The sequence below is a fragment of the Zingiber officinale genome, chromosome 10A (genome assembly GCF_018446385.1).
Source record: "Zingiber officinale cultivar Zhangliang chromosome 10A, Zo_v1.1, whole genome shotgun sequence".
Taxonomy (NCBI): Eukaryota; Viridiplantae; Streptophyta; class Magnoliopsida; order Zingiberales; family Zingiberaceae; genus Zingiber; species Zingiber officinale.
The window spans coordinates 60,897,042-60,916,578 of NC_056004.1; the positions used below are offsets into that span (position 1 = coordinate 60,897,042).

Below are 19,537 nucleotides of genomic sequence, written 5' to 3' on the forward strand. Positions count from 1 at the left end.
ATTTTTTCTTGAATATCCATGATCACTAACATGTCAAGCAGGCCCATGAGAAATTTTTCTACACCAATTTCTGCAAGATTTTTGTCTCCCATTATGCAACCTCAAATTGAAGCAGAAAGTTTCCAACTAGACCCAGAGTTAATTTTTATGATACAAGGTCACAAATTTGGAGGAGAAGTATCAGAAAGTCCTTATCTTCATCTTGAAACATTTTTAGAGATTTGTGATATGGTGAAATGTGAAGGAGTGTTAGCAAATGCAGTTCGATTGATGGCATTTCCTTTCAGTATCAAGGATAAAGCAAGGACTTGGTTATATTCTCTCTACCCTCAAAGCATCACAAGTTGGGAACAATTGGAGAAGCAATTTCTGGATCATTTTTTTCCTCTAAGTAGAACAGTGTATATGAGGAATTGCATAACAAATTTTGCTCAGGCATATGGAGAATCATTAGTTGAAGCATGGGATAGATTCAAGAGTCTTCAAAGACAGTGCCCTCATCATGGTTTTGAAAAATGGTTGATTTTGCACATATTCTATGGGGGAATTTCTTCCTCAGACAAGAGTTTATTGGATTCATCAGCTGGAGGTTCTTTTATGGACAAAAGTGTAGATGAAGCTTATTCATTGATTGATCAAGTGACATTGAACCTCCATGAATGGTTGAACAAAAGTTGGATGGAATTTCCCTCAGATATTCAAGAAGTACAAGCCATAAATGTAAGAGAGCCTATCAAACTGTAACGCCCACCCTTCTTACCCTAGGGCGGCGCTATGTTCGTACATGCTTCAGTTATACTATGGCAGCGGAAGAACAAATTTTTTTTTTTTTTTAAACATTCATTTTATAAGCATGATATCACAGATTAAATGTGCATATGTTGATTCTATAACTAATCATATTAATTTGTCCGGATCGTTCTTTGCCGAGCCACCACCACACACATCACTATCTGCTCCTCCTGTTGCTCCTCTAGCTCATCCAGCTTCTTTATCTGCGGTACAAGGAAAGTAAGCTGTGAGCACTCATGGCTCAGTAAGTTCCTTTCCTACTCACTAAAACCGAAAATCATCGTATATTAATATCATGCGTAGTATCATAAGCATACGACATACAAGGGTATCATATTCATATCATGACATTATATCTAATCATCAGATAATTCAAGCACATATGTAGGCAATGCATCATGAATTTGAAAGCTTATACTTATAAGTACTTGAAATTCATATCATCATTAGAGGGGATCCCGGTTTGTACCACATACATAATGCGTAGGTCCAAGGTAGCAAGTCTTGAGCCCTACCATTCATACATACTAGGCCCGAGTCTTACTCCATCGACCTAGGGCATTCGAAGCCCATTTCTGACGAGGCCCGGGGCGTTTACGGAGCCCACCCTTGGTACAAACCATACAAAAATAATTTATCATGCATAACTATCATATCATATCCCTAACAATCTTTCATGCATTTCATTTTTCATTTCTTTTCATTATGTATAGCATTTCCTATGCTATCACATATCATGGCATTTACATAACATAAATTTCATTCTTTTCTCATTATGTATAGCATTTCCTATGCTAACACATATCATGGCATATACATAACATAAATTTCATTCTTTTCTCATTATGTATAGCATTTCCTATGCTATCACATATCATGACATATACATAACATAAATTTCATTCTTTTCTCATTATGTATAGCATTTTCTAAGCTATCACATATCATGGCATATACATAGCATAAATTTCATTCTTTCTCATTATGTATAACACTTCCTAGGTTCCTTTCCCTTTTTTTTTCTTTTATTTTCAATTATCTTCTAAACAAGAAAACAAATACATGATCCTTAACATTTCATAGGGAGAACCTCGTACTAGTTGGGTAAAACAATAATTTCCCTAGCCTCTTAAAAATATTTTAGGCCGAAATTCTAGGGTTAAGTACTCCTTTGATCAAGCATCATATAGGTGTAAAAACATGAAGAAGATCCCTTTTCCATGGCATAGAAAATCTATCATGTAGTGTAGACTTAGTTAAACCTCACTAGATTTCGAAAGCTCTTCTTAACCGAATTTTCTCAAACTTGTTTCTAGGTTTTAAAATCCTCATAAAATCTGAAAAATATATAAAAGCCTTGTACCACAGGTGAGGGAAGCTTACCTTCTTCGCTTAAGTTTCCTAGAGTTGAGAACTTGCTTGGACCTTTCTTCCTTGCTTGCTTTGCTCGGCACCGATGGAGGGGAGGAGGGGCTAGGTGTGTTGGTGGAGAGGAGGAGGAAGAAGAGGTGTTGCTCGGCAACAACAAGAGAGAAAGAGGGAGAGAGTGAAGAGGAAGAAGAGGTTCTTCCTCTTGTGTTGCTCGGCAACAAGAAGAAGAAGAGAGGAGGTGAGTCTCGGCACAAAGGGAGGAGAGGAGGAGAATGAGTGGGGGATGAAGTTGAAGTCACCCCTCCATGCCTATTTATACTAAAATGAGGGGAGGAAACTTGACTTGATCCATCCTCCCTATTCATTTCTCCCCTTAAATGACAAGAATATTCTAGAGAAATGCCTTTTGAGTTCTCTCTTTTCTTTCCCTTAATTTCTCTCTTTTCTCTCCTTTAATTAAAATTCCTATCCCTCCTCTTACAATATCCTCTCCTATCCCACTTGGTTAACACATGCATGCATCCACAAGAGAACCAAGGATCAAAACTTGTTTATGTATATTTTTATTTCTTTTTACTTCCTTTTCCTTTTAAGTAGAAAGAATCCTTTCTTATTCTTAACTACTTAATCCTTTCTCTCCTTATCAATAATTCTCCTATCCCCTTTGGTATCCTATACATGTTCCTTACAAGAGATCTAAGGTTCAATCTCTCTTCTAACATTTTATTTTCTTTTGTACATAATAATTCGTATATTACTATATTATGCATTATGCATAAATATTTCATACATATATATATTATCTCATATTTCTTCCTTTTGTCCATATTAATTCCATACATTTTAAATCATGCATAGATGATTTATATTCTCAACTTTATTTTTCTTTCATAAAGTTTTAATCATCTAAATCCATCTTAATATTTAACTTAGAATATTTACACCTTCTTTTCATTCGTACTCTCATTATCCTTACTTTCTTATCTAGGCTTTCTAGGGGTGTTACACAAACAAAATGAAATTCAACCACCTAAAAATGTTGAAATTCACAAGTCACAGAGTGAGGAGTTCAAACATTTGGGGGCAAAGCTTGATAGTATTGTTTCAAAATGGTTTAAAGAAGATCCCCCTCCTACACAGTCAAGATCCAATGAAAAGTGTGATGATCTTGGGTTGAGAAGTGGCAAAAATCATGAAGAACCTATGAAGAATGACATGTTTAGAATTGAGGAGAAGAATAATAGAAGATCACAAGAACTCAGTTCCATTTCTCTAGGAAGTTCCCAAAGGCCACGAGTACCTTTCCCTCAACGATTAATCACACCAACATTAGATAAGCAAGTTGGACCTCCTCCAAAAGCTCAAAGGAAATTTAGGAAAAATGAAGTTCAATCTTTCCCAGGACCTTCACTAAGGGTTCCTTTTCCACAAAGATTAGTGGGGGTCAATGAAAATAAAGACTTCGACAAATCCTGTGACACTAATATGGTTGAGTGCAGATTTTTGAATATATATGAAGATGAAGATTTTTCAGATGAGCATTTTATTGATAATGTAGTGGTAAATAAGTTTTCAGATCTACCTCAAAATTTTATAAGGTGTTATAGTGACATTGAATTTTCAGATGATGAATGTGATGTGGTAGATCAACTTAAAACTGCAAGTGAAGTTATTGATCCTCTTGTTATTGATTCTCCTTTTGAGGACATAGATGTTGGTTTATTTTTTGATGTATGTGTTGATGATGATGATATGGAAGAATGTGTAGGGAGTTGTGTTGTGGAAGCAGCATCCCAAGGATCACCACCTTTGTCAACACAACCCTTAGAGGTTTTAAGAATTAATCATGTTGTGGAACAATGTGTAGGGACTTATGCAGAGCTAGCAGAGTCTCAAGAATCACCATCATTGATATCATCAACACCTGAGCTAGAGCCAGAACCATCATTTGATTCAGAGGAAGTCACATCTACATGTTTAGAAATTTCAGGTATTTCTCAGCAAAGTAAGGTTAGTATTTCTTGTGATCTTTTGGAAAACTTTATGGAGGTACCTATAATTGACTTTGTTGGATGTGATTCAGTTTTTTTTACTTATTCATCTTATCTTGATATGGTTCTAGCTCTATACTATATAACATGCTTGTGGGAGATTTGTTTTTCTTTTGGATGTGCAGATTTCACATGGGCCAATAATTGGAAGCTCAATCTGAACCGTCTTCGACCACCTGAAAAAATTTCCAAGAAGCTGAAGATGGAGAGAGTTATACTTTACTTTGTAGCTCCTTTGATGAAAGCTCTCTTCATAATAAGAGCCCTTGAATTCAAAGTTGTGGAGGAATGTGAGTATTGGATGAAGGAGTATCTTTAAAAACATGAATGTCAACCATTTGGAGCTCATCACTTGGTAACTTCTCTTAAAATCTCCTCCACATTGTTTTTAGATTTCATCGGGACGATGAAAAGTTTAAGTCTGGGGGGGTGTCATGTACTGTTTAGTTTGGTTTGTATTTTTAGTTTTTGTTAGTTTTTCATGTTGGTTCTTGTTGCTTTATTTTGCTTGTTTTTGAAATAATCATGGCAAAAAAAGAACATCAATCTTCACTTATATGCTTTCTTGGATTCAAGTGAAATGTTAGCACGATTATTGTCTTGATTTATGGTGTTCGAATGGTGCTAGTAGTAAACTTTGTGTAGTTCTTTTTTCTATCTTGGGAAGCATTAATAAGCTGAGAATCTTATGGTGATGAGTTTTAGTTTTGGTTCAACCTTAAGGATTTTATCTTCACTACACTTGTGCTTGATGCTTGAATAGTTGATGTCATTGAAATAGTCATGATTCATCTTGTTTGCTTAGTACTTGCTTTCCATGGTGATTTCTCAACTTTCATTTTGGTTACTGGATGAGGCTCAAATCATTAAAGCTTATTTGGAAAAATCAAAATATCCCAACATGTGTGCTAAAAAGTACATTTGTGAATAAGTTTTGCACAATGCAAACACTTATAAAAAATAAATAAATAAGGGATATAAAAACAGTTGTCATGAGTGGAATCTAGCAAGTCACCCCTTTGAGACCGAGTTAGGTTACTGGGGAAATGACTGCTTAGCTTCCCTTGAGATTGAGCACACCTTTGAGACCTTGGGTTAGTTGAGAAATATGAACCAAGTGAATGGTGAGTAAGTGCCTATCACTGGTTACTTGTCTTTCACTGGAAACACTAGGAATTCAAATTTGATGACGACTTGACTAGGACATGGATTGAAACTTGAAGGGTGTTGAGTTACTTTTACACTGTGCACAAGATTCTTATGCTTGAACCATACTTTACTTGTTTCTATGATCATGCTTGTTAATGAAACTTTTTGATAGAGTTAGGAAAGTGCACTAGGTTTTATGAATGTGTTGTAGAACATATGAATTTAGACTGCGACATTTTGCTTGAGGACAAGCAAAGGTTTAAGTCTGGGGTGTGATGTGCGTAGATTATATACTCTTTTATGCATGTTTTTACGCATATTTACATACTTTGAGCATGTTTCATCTATGCATTTTATACTTCCAACTTTCCTTTTAGCATATTTACTCTTTTGGTTCGAGATCTACTTTTGTGCATTTTCTGTACACAGGAGTCGATTTGGTGAAGAATCTACATCTTTGGGCAAGCCTTGGAGGAAACAAAGGGAGAAGTCACCAGGCCGTGTACTGGTATGGAGCTCGGGCCGTGTGGAGTTTGGCACCAATGTAAGAGGAAGATGACATGGCCGTGTGAAGATTTGAAGCCAACCAGAGTGGCCGTGTGGATCTACACGGACGTGTGAGGTTTCCAGGTCGTGTAGCATTTCCAGAGAGCAGAGGGGTCCTGGCCGTGGCGCCCGATTCCTCCTCTATTTAAACCCTCCTTCATGAATTGAAAGGGATCTCTCCCTTTGGGAGAAGGCAAGATTTGGTGGTTTCCTCCTCTCTTGGGAGGATTTCTGGGTGATTCTAAGGGAGTTCTTGACGATTTCGACTCCGGAGCGAGGATTGGATCCGAAGACGAGGCTTCTCCGTAGATAAGTTTTCTCTTTCCCCCTATTCTTGGTTTCTTGGATTGGGAATTTAAGAAATGCTTGTAATCTTCATTTCTTCGGATATTCTTCCTCGATTCATGGAGTAGATCTTGTATTCTAGGATTAAGGGAGTATTTATATGATGGATTGATGTAATCTCTTGTGGATTTGCCATTTTCTTGTTTCAATGACATTGTCTTGCTTGTATCAATTAGATTTTGAGTGAGTAATGATGATTTGTGCTTAATTCTCATTCTTGATTGATTATTTGGATTTCTTGTGGACTTTGTAAAGATAAACTCTCACTCGATCATCCGAGGGATCCACGTGACAGGTGCAAGCCCGTGTAAGGACGTTTGAGAGATAATCTTGAAGAGGAAATAGGAATATTCAAGAGAGTAGGATGGATTTTGTGATTAGTTCCTTGTATATTGATAGATTAATAAGTTGTGGGCTTCTATGTTGATATCTGAGGAAGGCATAGTAATAGGTGCGCTTCTGTGTAAGGACAACGTAGGTTCACGTCTAATTGATCATGTTTAGATACATTTCTCAGTCCTTAGCCGGTTATCTATTGCAAGAGAGAACCAGCAACTTTCTACAAGAGTTTGGCAATTGAGGGATAAGAATTGGTGAACCATTTACATTCAAGAAATCTTACAAAGAAACCGAAACTCCTAGAATCTCCCTTATCATAACCCAAAACACTAAGCTCTTGTTTGTTGATCTATAATATTAGATTTGTTACCTTCACTTTGCATTTGAAACGATTGGATAGTTGTTTATCTAATTCGCATTGAGACATTTCTAGTGCTTATTCCAGTCCCTGTGGATACGATAATCTTTTATATTACTTACGACATTTCCATACACTTGCGGAGCGTAACAAGTTTTTGGCGCCGTTGCCGGGGACTGCGCTATAACATTAGGAATTATCAATTGAGTTAGACTAAACATAACATTTGTTTTCCTTTACATTTGCATAGTTGTAACTAATTTTTTTTAGAATTCTCTTTCTATAAGCTTTTCTTTTCCTGAATAAGATTCTTGACAATTCTTTTTGTTGCAATTATAATTCTAATTCTAACTTTGCATGCTTGATTTCTAGCACTCTAATCTAACTTTTCTCTATTTTCTCTTTTGATCTAGTTTCATTCTTCTTTTCTTTTGTAATCATATCTTGCAATCTTTAGCATATGAATTTATCTTTTCTTTCTTGTTTTCATTATGCACTTTCTTTCTTGCAATTTAAATTCGGCATTTTCTTTCTTGCTTTTCATATTGCATTTTATTTCTTGTCTTTGATTCTTTATTTTATAATTTTTTCTTGAATATCCATGATCACTAACATGTCAAGCAGGCCCATGAGAAATTTTTCTACACCAATTTCTGCAAGATTTTTGTCTCCCATTATGCAACCTCAAATTGAAGCAGAAAGTTTCCAACTAGACCCAGAGTTAATTTTTATGATACAAGGTCACAAATTTGGAGGAGAAGTATCAGAAAGTCCTTATCTTCATCTTGAAACATTTTTAGAGATTTGTGATATGGTGAAATGTGAAGGAGTGTTAGCAAATGCAGTTCGATTGATGGCATTTCCTTTCAGTATCAAGGATAAAGCAAGGACTTGGTTATATTCTCTCTACCCTCAAAGCATCACAAGTTGGGAACAATTGGAGAAGCAATTTCTGGATCATTTTTTTCCTCTAAGTAGAACAGTGTATATGAGGAATTGCATAACAAATTTTGCTCAGACATATGGAGAATCATTAGTTGAAGCATGGGATAGATTCAAGAGTCTTCAAAGACAGTGCCCTCATCATGGTTTTGAAAAATGGTTGATTTTGCACATATTCTATGGGGGAATTTCTTCCTCAGACAAGAGTTTATTGGATTCATCAGCTGGAGGTTCTTTTATGGACAAAAGTGTAGATGAAGCTTATTCATTGATTGATCAAGTGACATTGAACCTCCATGAATGGTTGAACAAAAGTTGGATGGAATTTCCCTCAGATATTCAAGAAGTACAAGCCATAAATGTAAGAGAGCCTATCAAACTGTAACGCCCACCCTTCTTACCCTAGGGCGGCGCTACGTTCGTACATGCTTCAGTTATACTATGGCAGCGGAAGAACAAATTTTTTTTTTCTTTTTAAACATTCATTTTATAAGCATGATATCACAGATTAAATGTGCATATGTTGATTCTATAACTAATCATATTAATTTGTCCGGATCGTTCTTTGCCGAGCCACCACCACACACATCACTATCTGCTCCTCCTGTTGCTCCTCTAGCTCATCCAACTTTTTCGTACAAGGAAAGTAAGCTGTGAGCACTCATGGCTCAGTAAGTTCCTTTCCTACTCACTAAAACCGAAAATCATCGTATATTAATATCATGCGTAGTATCATAAGCATACGACATACAAGGGTATCATATTCATATCATGACATTATATCTAATCATCAGATAATTCAAGCACATATGTAGGCAATGCATCATGAATTTGAAAGCTTATACTTATAAGTACTTGAAATTCATATCATCATTAGAGGGGATCCCGGTTTGTACCACATACATAATGCGCGCGCTTCTTAAGTAGGTCCAAGGTAGCAAGTCTTGAACCCTACCATACATACATACTAGGTCCGAGTCTTACTCCATCGACCTAGGGCATTCAGAAGCCCATTTCTGACGAGGCCCGAGTCTTATTCCATCGACCCCGGGGCGTTTACGGAGCCCACCCTTGGTACAAACCATACAAAAATAATTTATCATGCATAACTATCATATCATATCCCTAACAATCTTTCATGCATTTTATTTTTCATTTCTTTTCATTATGTATAGCATTTCCTATGCTATCACATATCATGGCATTTACATAACATAAATTTCATTCTTTTCTCATTATGTATAGCATTTCCTATGCTAACACATATCATGGCATATACATAACATAAATTTCATTCTTTTCTCATTATGTATAGCATTTCCTATGCTATCACATATCATGACATATACATAACATAAATTTCATTCTTTTCTCATTATGTATAGCATTTCCTATGCTATCACATATCATGGCATATACATAGCATAAATTTCATTCTTTCTCATTATGTATAACACTTCCTAGGTTCCTTTCCCTTTTTTTTTCTTTTATTTTCAATTATCTTCTAAACAAGAAAACAAATACATGATCCTTAACATTTCATAGGGAGAACCTCGTACTAGTTGGGTAAAACAATAATTTCCCTAGCCTCTTAAAAATATTTTAGGCCGAAATTCTAGGGTTAAGTACTCCTTTGATCAAGCATCATATAGGTGTAAAAACATGAAGAAGATCCCTTTTCCATGGCATAGAAAATCTATCATGTAGTGTAGACTTAGTTAAACCTCACTAGATTTCGAAAGCTCTTCTTAACCGAATTTTCTCAAACTTGTTTCTAGGTTTTAAAATCCTCATAAAATCTGAAAAATATATAAAAAGCCTTGTACCACAGGTGAGGGCTTCTTCGCTTAAGTTTCCTAGAGTTGAGAACTTGCTTGGACCTTTCTTCCTTGCTTGCTTTGCTCGGCACCAATGGAGGAGAGGAGTGGCTAGGTCTTTTGGTGGAGAGGAGGAGGAAGAAGAGGCTTCTCTTTCCTCTTGTGTTGCTCGGCAACAACAAGAGAGAAAGAGGGAGAGAGAGTGAAGAGGAAGAAGAGGTTCTTCCTCTTGTGTTGCTCGGCAACAAGAAGAAGAAGAGAGGGAGAGGTGTCTCGGCAAAAAGGGAGGAGAGGAGGAGAATGAGTGGGGATGAAGTTGAAGTCACCCCTCCATGCCTATTTATACTAAAATGAGGGGAGGAAACTTGACTTGATTCATCCTCCCTATTCATTTCTCCCCTTAAATGACAAGAATATTCTAGAGAAATGCCTTTTGAGTTCTCTCTTTTCTTTCCCTTAATTTCTCTCTTTTCTCTCCTTTAATTAAAATTCCTATCTCTCCTCTTACAATATCCTCTCCTATCCCACTTGGTTAACACATGCATGCATCCACAAGAGAACCAAGGATCAAAACTTGTTTATGTATATTTTTATTTCTTTTTACTTCCTTTTCCTTTTAAGTAGAAAGAATCCTTTCTTATTCTTAACTACTTAATCCTTTCTCTCCTTATCAATAATTCTCCTATCCCCTTTGGTATCCTATACATGTTCCTTACAAGAGATCTAAGGTTCAATCTCTCTTCTAACATTTTATTTTCTTTTGTACATAATAATTCGTATATTACTATATTATGCATTATGCATAAATATTTCATACATATATATATTATCTCATATTTCTTCCTTTTGTCCATATTAATTCCATACATTTTAAATCATGCATAGATGATTTATATTCTCAACTTTATTTTTCTTTCATAAAGTTTTAATCATCTAAATCCATCTTAATATTTAACTTAGAATATTTACACCTTCTTTTCATTCGTACTCTCATTATCCTTACTTTCTTATCTAGGCTTTCTAGGGGTGTTACACAAACAAAATGAAATTCAACCACCTAAAAATGTTGAAATTCACAAGTCACAGAGTGAGGAGTTCAAACATTTGGGGGCAAAGCTTGATAGTATTGTTTCAAAATGGTTTAAAGAAGATCCCCCTCCTACACAGTCAAGATCCAATGAAAAGTGTGATGATCTTGGGTTGAGAAGTGGCAAAAATCATGAAGAACCTATGAAGAATGACATGTTTAGAATTGAGGAGAAGAATAATAGAAGATCACAAGAACTCAGTTCCATTTCTCTAGGAAGTTCCCAAAGGCCACGAGTACCTTTCCCTCAACGATTAATCACACCAACATTAGATAAGCAAGTTGGACCTCCTCCAAAAGCTCAAAGGAAATTTAGGAAAAATGAAGTTCAATCTTTCCCAGGACCTTCACTAAGGGTTCCTTTTCCACAAAGATTAGTGGGGGTCAATGAAAATAAAGACTTCGACAAATCCTGTGACACTAATATGGTTGAGTGCAGATTTTTGAATATATATGAAGATGAAGATTTTTCAGATGAGCATTTTATTGATAATGTAGTGGTAAATAAGTTTTCAGATCTACCTCAAAATTTTATAAGGTGTTATAGTGACATTGAATTTTCAGATGATGAATGTGATGTGGTAGATCAACTTAAAACTGCAAGTGAAGTTATTGATCCTCTTGTTATTGATTCTCCTTTTGAGGACATAGATGTTGGTTTATTTTTTGATGTATGTGTTGATGATGATGATATGGAAGAATGTGTAGGGAGTTGTGTTATGGATCACCACCTTTGTCAACACAACCCTTAGAGGTTTTAAGAATTAATCATGTTGTGGAACAATGTGTAGGGACTTAGCTAGCAGAGTCTCAAGAATCACCATCATTGATATCATCAACACTAGACCTAGAGCCATCATTTGATTTAGAGGAAGTCACATCTACATGTTTAGAAATTTGGTATTTCAGCAAAGTAAGGTTAGTATTTCTTGTGATCTTTTGGAAAACTTTATGGAGGTACCTATAATTGACTTTGTTGGATGTGATTCAGTTTTTTACTTATTCATCTTATCTTGTTTTCATTTTACTTTTAGATTTGTTTTTATTTTGTTGATAATAAATCATACCCTCTACTTAATTCTTCTTGATCTCTCTTATTTTTTGTAGAATTCAAAGTTGTGGAGGAATGTGAGTATTGGATGAAGGAGTATCTTAAAAACATGAATGTCAACCATTTGGAGCTCATCACTTGGTAACTTCTCTTAAAATCTCCTCCACATTGTTTTTAGATTTCATCGGGACGATGAAAAGTTTAAGTCTGGGGGGGTGTCATGTACTGTTTAGTTTGGTTTTTATTTTCAGTTTTTAGTTTTTGTTAGTTTTTCATGTTGGTTCTTGTTGCTTTATTTTGCTTGTTTTTGAAATAATCATGGCAAAAAAAGAACATCAATCTTCACTTATATGCTTTCTTGGATTCAAGTGAAATGTTAGCACGATTATTGTCTTGATTTATGGTGTTCGAATGGTGCTAGTAGTAAACTTTGTGTAGTTCTTTTTTCTATCTTGGGAAGCATTAATAAGCTGAGAATCTTATGGTGATGAGTTTTAGTTTTGGTTCAACCTTAAGGATTTTATCTTCACTACACTTGTGCTTGATGCTTGAATAGTTGATGTCATTGAAATAGTCATGATTCATCTTGTTTGCTTAGTACTTGCTTTCCATGGTGATTTCTCAACTTTCATTTTGGTTACTGGATGAGGCTCAAATCATTAAAGCTTATTTGGAAAAATCAAAATATCCCAACATGTGTGCTAAAAAGTACATTTGTGAATAAGTTTTGCACAATGCAAACACTTATAAAAAATAAATAAATAAGGGATATAAAAACAGTTGTCATGAGTGGAATCTAGCAAGTCACCCCTTTGAGACCGAGTTAGGTTACTGGGGAAATGACTGCTTAGCTTCCCTTGAGATTGAGCACACCTTTGAGACCTTGGGTTAGTTGAGAAATATGAACCAAGTGAATGGTGAGTAAGTGCCTATCACTGGTTACTTGTCTTTCACTGGAAACACTAGGAATTCAAATTTGATGACGACTTGACTAGGACATGGATTGAAACTTGAAGGGTGTTGAGTTACTTTTACACTGTGCACAAGATTCTTTTGCTTGAACCATACTTTACTTGTTTCTATGATCATGCTTGTTAATGAAACTTTTTGATAGAGTTAGGAAAGTGCATTAGGTTTTATGAATGTGTTGTAGAACATATGAATTTAGACTGCGGCATTTTGCTTGAGGACAAGCAAAGGTTTAAGTCTGGGGGTGTGATGTGCGTAGATTATATACTCTTTTATGCATGTTTTTACGCATATTTACATACTTTGAGCATGTTTCATCTATGCATTTTTATACTTCCAGCTTTCCTTTTAGCATATTTACTCTTTTGGTTCGGAGATCTACTTTTTGTGCATTTTTCTGTACACAGGAGTCGATTTGGTGAAGAATCTACATCTTTGGGCAAGCCTTGGAGGAAACAAAGGGAGAAGTCACCAGGCCGTGTACCTCACACGGCCCTGCACTGGTATGGAGCTCGGGCCGTGTGGAGTTTGGCACCAACAGAAGAGGAAGATGACATGGCCGTGTGAAGATTTGAAGCCAACCAGAGCAGAAGCCTTACATGGCCGTGTGGATCTACACGGACGTGTGAGGTTTCCAGAAAGCAAGCAGGCTGTGGCCGTGTGCACCACACGGCCGTGTAGCATTTCCAGAGAGCAGAAGGGTCCTGGCCGTGCGAGTCACACGGCCGTGTCACGGGGCCGTGTGGCGCCCGATTCCCTCCTCTATTTAAACCCTCCTTCATGAATTGAAAGGGGATCTCTCCCCCTTTGGGAGAAGGCAAGATTTGGTGGTTTCCTCCCTCTCTTGGGAGGATTTCTGGGTGATTCTAAGGGAGTTCTTGACGATTTCGACTCCGGAGCGAGGATTGGATCCGAAGACGAGGCTTCTCCGTAGATAAGTTTTCTCTTTCCCCCTATTCTTGGTTTCTTGGATTGGGAATTTAAGAAATGCTTGTAATCTTCATTTCTTCGGATATTCTTCCTCGATTCATGGAGTAGATCTTGTATTCTAGGATTAAGGGAGTATTTATATGATGGATTGATGTAATCTCTTGTGGATTTGCCATTTTCTTGTTTCAATGACATTGTCTTGCTTGTATCAATTAGATTTTGAGTGAGTAATGATGATTTGTGCTTAATTCTCATTCTTGATTGATTATTTGGATTTCTTGTGGACTTTGTAAAGATAAACTCTCACTCGATCATCCGAGGGATCCACGTGACAGGTGCAAGCCCGTGTAAGGACGTTTGAGAGATAATCTTGAAGAGGAAATAGGAATATTCAAGAGAGTAGGATGGATTTTGTGATTAGTTCCTTGTATATTGATAGATTAATAAGTTGTGGGCTTCTATGTTGATATCTGAGGAAGGCATAGTAATAGGTGCGCTTCTGTGTAAGGACAACGTAGGTTCACGTCTAATTGATCATGTTTAGATACATTTCTCAGTCCTTAGCCGGTTATCTATTGCAAGAGAGAACCAGCAACTTTCTACAAGAGTTTGGCAATTGAGGGATAAGAATTGGTGAACCATTTACATTCAAGAAATCTTACAAAGAAACCGAAACTCCTAGAATCTCCCTTATCATAACCCAAAACACTAAGCTCTTGTTTGTTGATCTATAATATTAGATTTGGTTCCCTTCACTTTGCATTTGAAACGATTGGATAGTTGTTTATCTAATTCGCATTGAGACATTTCTAGTGCTTATTCCAGTCCCTGTGGATACGATAATCTTTTATATTACTTGCGACATTTCCGTACACTTGCGGAGCGTGACAAGTTTTTGGCGCTGTTGCCGGGGACTGCGCTATAACATTAGGAATTATCAATTGAGTTAGACTAAACATAACATTTGTTTTCCTTTACATTTGCATAGTTGTAACTAATTTTTTTTAGAATTCTCTTTCTATAAGCTTTTCTTTTCCTGAATAAGATTCTTGACAATTCTTTTTGTTGCAATTATAATTCTAATTCTAACTTTGCATGCTTGATTTCTAGCACTCTAATCTAACTTTTCTCTATTTTCTCTTTTGATCTAGTTTCATTCTTCTTTTCTTTTGTAATCATATCTTGCAATCTTTAGCATATGAATTTATCTTTTCTTTCTTGTTTTCATTATGCACTTTCTTTCTTGCAATTTAAATTCGGCATTTTCTTTCTTGCTTTTCATATTGCATTTTATTTCTTGTCTTTGATTCTTTATTTTATAATTTTTTCTTGAATATCCATGATCACTAACATGTCAAGCAGGCCCATGAGAAATTTTTCTACACCAATTTCTGCAAGATTTTTGTCTCCCATTATGCAACCTCAAATTGAAGCAGAAAGTTTCCAACTAGACCCAGAGATAATTTTTATGATACAAGGTCACAAATTTGGAGGAGAAGTATCAGAAAGTCCTTATCTTCATCTTGAAACATTTTTAGAGATTTGTGATATGGTGAAATGTGAAGGAGTGTTAGCAAATGCAGTTCGATTGATGGCATTTCCTTTCAGTATCAAGGATAAAGCAAGGACTTGGTTATATTCTCTCTACCCTCAAAGCATCACAAGTTGGGAACAATTGGAGAAGCAATTTCTGGATCATTTTTTTCCTCTAAGTAGAACAGTGTATATGAGGAATTGCATAACAAATTTTGCTCAGACATATGGAGAATCATTAGTTGAAGCATGGGATAGATTCAAGAGTCTTCAAAGACAGTGCCCTCATCATGGTTTTGAAAAATGGTTGATTTTGCACATATTCTATGGGGGAATTTCTTTCTCAGACAAGAGTTTATTGGATTCATCAGCTGGAGGTTCTTTTATGGACAAAAGTGTAGATGAAGCTTATTCATTGATTGATCAAGTGACATTGAACCTCCATGAATGGTTGAACAAAAGTTGGATGGAATTTCCCTCAGATATTCAAGAAGTACAAGCCATAAATGTAAGAGAGCCTATCAAACTGTAACGCCCACCCTTCTTACCCTAGGGCGGCGCTACGTTCGTACATGCTTCAGTTATACTATGGCAGCGGAAGAACAAATTTTTTTTTTCTTTTTAAACATTCATTTTATAAGCATGATATCACAGATTAAATGTGCATATGTTGATTCTATAACTAATCATATTAATTTGTCCGGATCGTTCTTTGCCGAGCCACCACCACACACATCACTATCTGCTCCTCCTGTTGCTCCTCTAGCTCATCCAGCTTCTTTATCTGCGGTACAAGGAAAGTAAGCTGTGAGCACTCATGGCTCAGTAAGTTCCTTTCCTACTCACTAAAACCGAAAATCATCGTATATTAATATCATGCGTAGTATCATAAGCATACGACATACAAGGGTATCATATTCATATCATGACATTATATCTAATCATCAGATAATTCAAGCACATATGTAGGCAATGCATCATGAATTTGAAAGCTTATACTTATAAGTACTTGAAATTCATATCATCATTAGAGGGGATCCCGGTTTGTACCACATACATAATGCGTAGGTCCAAGGTAGCAAGTCTTGAGCCCTACCATTCATACATACTAGGCCCGAGTCTTACTCCATCGACCTAGGGCACTCAAAGGCCCATTACTGACGAGGCCCGAGTCTTATTCCATCGACCCCGGGCGTTACGGAGCCCACCCTTGGTACAAACCATAAAATAATTTATCATGCATAACTATCATATCATATCCCTAACAATCTTTCATGCATTTCATTTTTCATTTCTTTTCATTATGTATAGCATTTCCTATGCTATCACATATCATGGCATTTACATAACATAAATTTCATTCTTTTCTCATTATGTATAGCATTTCCTATGCTAACACATATCATGGCATATACATAACATAAATTTCATTCTTTTCTCATTATGTATAGCATTTCCTATGCTATCACATATCATGACATATACATAACATAAATTTCATTCTTTTCTCATTATGTATAGCATTTCCTATGCTATCACATATCATGGCATATACATAGCATAAATTTCATTCTTTCTCATTATGTATAACACTTCCTAGGTTCCTTTCCTTTTTTTCTTTTATTTTCAATTATCTTCTAAACAAGAAAACAAATACATGATCCTTAACATTTCATAGGGAGAACCTCGTACTAGTTGGGTAAAACAATAATTTCCCTAGCCTCTTAAAAATATTTTAGGCCGAAATTCTAGGGTTAAGTACTCCTTTGATCAAGCATCATATAGGTGTAAAAACATGAAGAAGATCCCTTTTCCATGGCATAGAAAATCTATCATGTAGTGTAGACTTAGTTAAACCTCACTAGATTTCGAAAGCTCTTCTTAACCGAATTTTCTCAAACTTGTTTCTAGGTTTTAAAATCCTCATAAAATCTGAAAAATATATAAAAGCCTTGTACCACAGGTGAGGGAAGCTTACCTTCTTCGCTTAAGTTTCCTAGAGTTGAGAACTTGCTTGGACCTTTCTTCCTTGCTTGCTTTGCTCGGCACCAATGGAGGAGAGGAGTGGCTAGGTCTTTTGGTGGAGAGGAGGAGGAAGAAGAGGCTTCTCTTTCCTCTTGTGTTGCTCGGCAACAACAAGAGAGAAAGAGGGAGAGAGTGAAGAGGAAGAAGAGGTTCTTCCTCTTGTGTTGCTCGACAACAAGAAGAAGAAGAGAGGGAGAGGTGAGTCTCGGCACAAAAGGGAGGAGAGGAGGAGAATGAGTGGGGGATGAAGTTGAAGTCACCCCTCCATGCCTATTTATACTAAAATGAGGGGAGGAAACTTGACTTGATCCATCCTCCCTATTCATTTCTCCCCTTAAATGACAAGAATATTCTAGAGAAATGCCTTTTGAGTTCTCTCTTTTCTTTCCCTTAATTTCTCTCTTTTCTCTCCTTTAATTAAAATTCCTATCTCTCCTCTTACAATATCCTCTCCTATCCCACTTGGTTAACACATGCATGCATCCACAAGAGAACCAAGGATCAAAACTTGTTTATGTATATTTTTATTTCTTTTTACTTCCTTTTCCTTTTAAGTAGAAAGAATCCTTTCTTATTCTTAACTACTTAATCCTTTCTCTCCTTATCAATAATTCTCCTATCCCCTTTGGTATCCTATAAATGTTCCTTACAAGAGATCTAAGGTTCAATCTCTCTTCTAACATTTTATTTTCTTTTGTACATAATAATTCGTATATTACTATATTATGCATTATGCATAAATATTTCATACATATATATATTATCTCATATTTCTTCCTTTTGTCCATATTAATTCCATACATTTTAAATCATGCATAGATGATTTATATTCTCAACTTTATTTTTCTTTCATAAAGTTTTAATCATCTAAATCCATCTTAATATTTAACTTAGAATATTTACACCTTCTTTTCATTCGTACTCTCATTATCCTTACTTTCTTATCTAGGCTTTCTAGGGGTGTTACACAAACAAAATGAAATTCAACCACCTAAAAATGTTGAAATTCACAAGTCACAGAGTGAGGAGTTCAAACATTTGGGGCAAAGCTTGATAGTATTGTTTCAAAATGGTTTAAAGAAGATCCCCCTCCTACACAGTCAAGATCCAATGAAAAGTGTGATGATCTTGGGTTGAGAAGTGGCAAAAATCATGAAGAACCTATGAAGAATGACATGTTTAGAATTGAGGAGAAGAATAATAGAAGATCACAAGAACTCAGTTCCATTTCTCTAGGAAGTTCCCAAAGGCCACGAGTACCTTTCCCTCAACGATTAATCACACCAACATTAGATAAGCAAGTTGGACCTCCTCCAAAAGCTCAAAGGAAATTTAGGAAAAATGAAGTTCAATCTTTCCCAGGACCTTCACTAAGGGTTCCTTTTCCACAAAGATTAGTGGGGGTCAATGAAAATAAAGACTTCGACAAATCCTGTGACACTAATATGGTTGAGTGCAGATTTTTGAATATATATGAAGATGAAGATTTTTCAGATGAGCATTTTATTGATAATGTAGTGGTAAATAAGTTTTCAGATCTACCTCAAAATTTTATAAGGTGTTATAGTGACATTGAATTTTCAGATGATGAATGTGATGTGGTAGATCAACTTAAAACTGCAAGTGAAGTTATTGATCCTCTTGTTATTGATTCTCCTTTTGAGGACATAGATGTTGGTTTATTTTTTGATGTATGTGTTGATGATGATGATATGGAAGAATGTGTAGGGAGTTGTGTTGTGGAAGCAGCATCCCAAGGATCACCACCTTTGTCAACACAACCCTTAGAGGTTTTAAGAATTAATCATGTTGTGGAACAATGTGTAGGGACTTATGCAGAGCTAGCAGAGTCTCAAGAATCACCATCATTGATATCATCAACACCTGAGCTAGAGCCAGAACCATCATTTGATTCAGAGGAAGTCACATCTACATGTTTAGAAATTTCAGGTATTTCTCAGCAAAGTAAGGTTAGTATTTCTTGTGATCTTTTGGAAAACTTTATGGAGGTACCTATAATTGACTTTGTTGGATGTGATTCAGTTTTTTTTACTTATTCATCTTATCTTGATATGGTTCTAGCTCTATACTATATAACATGCTTGTGGGAGATTTGTTTTTCTTTTGGATGTGCAGATTTCACATGGGCCAATAATTGGAACCTCAATCTGAACCGTCTTCGACCACCTGAAAAAATTTCCAAGAAGCTGAAGATGGAGAGAGTTATACTTT

At 36.0% G+C, this 19,537-nt stretch overlaps 3 non-coding genes across 3 annotated transcripts; all 3 read right to left on the minus strand.

The window, feature by feature from the left end:
• Positions 1–403: 403 nt before the first annotated feature.
• LOC122028288 lies at positions 404–509 on the minus strand. The gene has a single exon (XR_006124695.1). It is a non-coding gene; the product is annotated as a small nucleolar RNA R71 (small nucleolar RNA).
• Positions 510–7,937: 7,428 nt separating this feature from the next.
• Positions 7,938–8,043, minus strand: LOC122028466. The gene has a single exon (XR_006124834.1). It is a non-coding gene; the product is annotated as a small nucleolar RNA R71 (small nucleolar RNA).
• A 7,428-nt stretch (positions 8,044–15,471) lies between these two features.
• LOC122028468 lies at positions 15,472–15,577 on the minus strand. Its single transcript, XR_006124836.1, has one exon. It is a non-coding gene; the product is annotated as a small nucleolar RNA R71 (small nucleolar RNA).
• Positions 15,578–19,537: the final 3,960 nt, after the last annotated feature.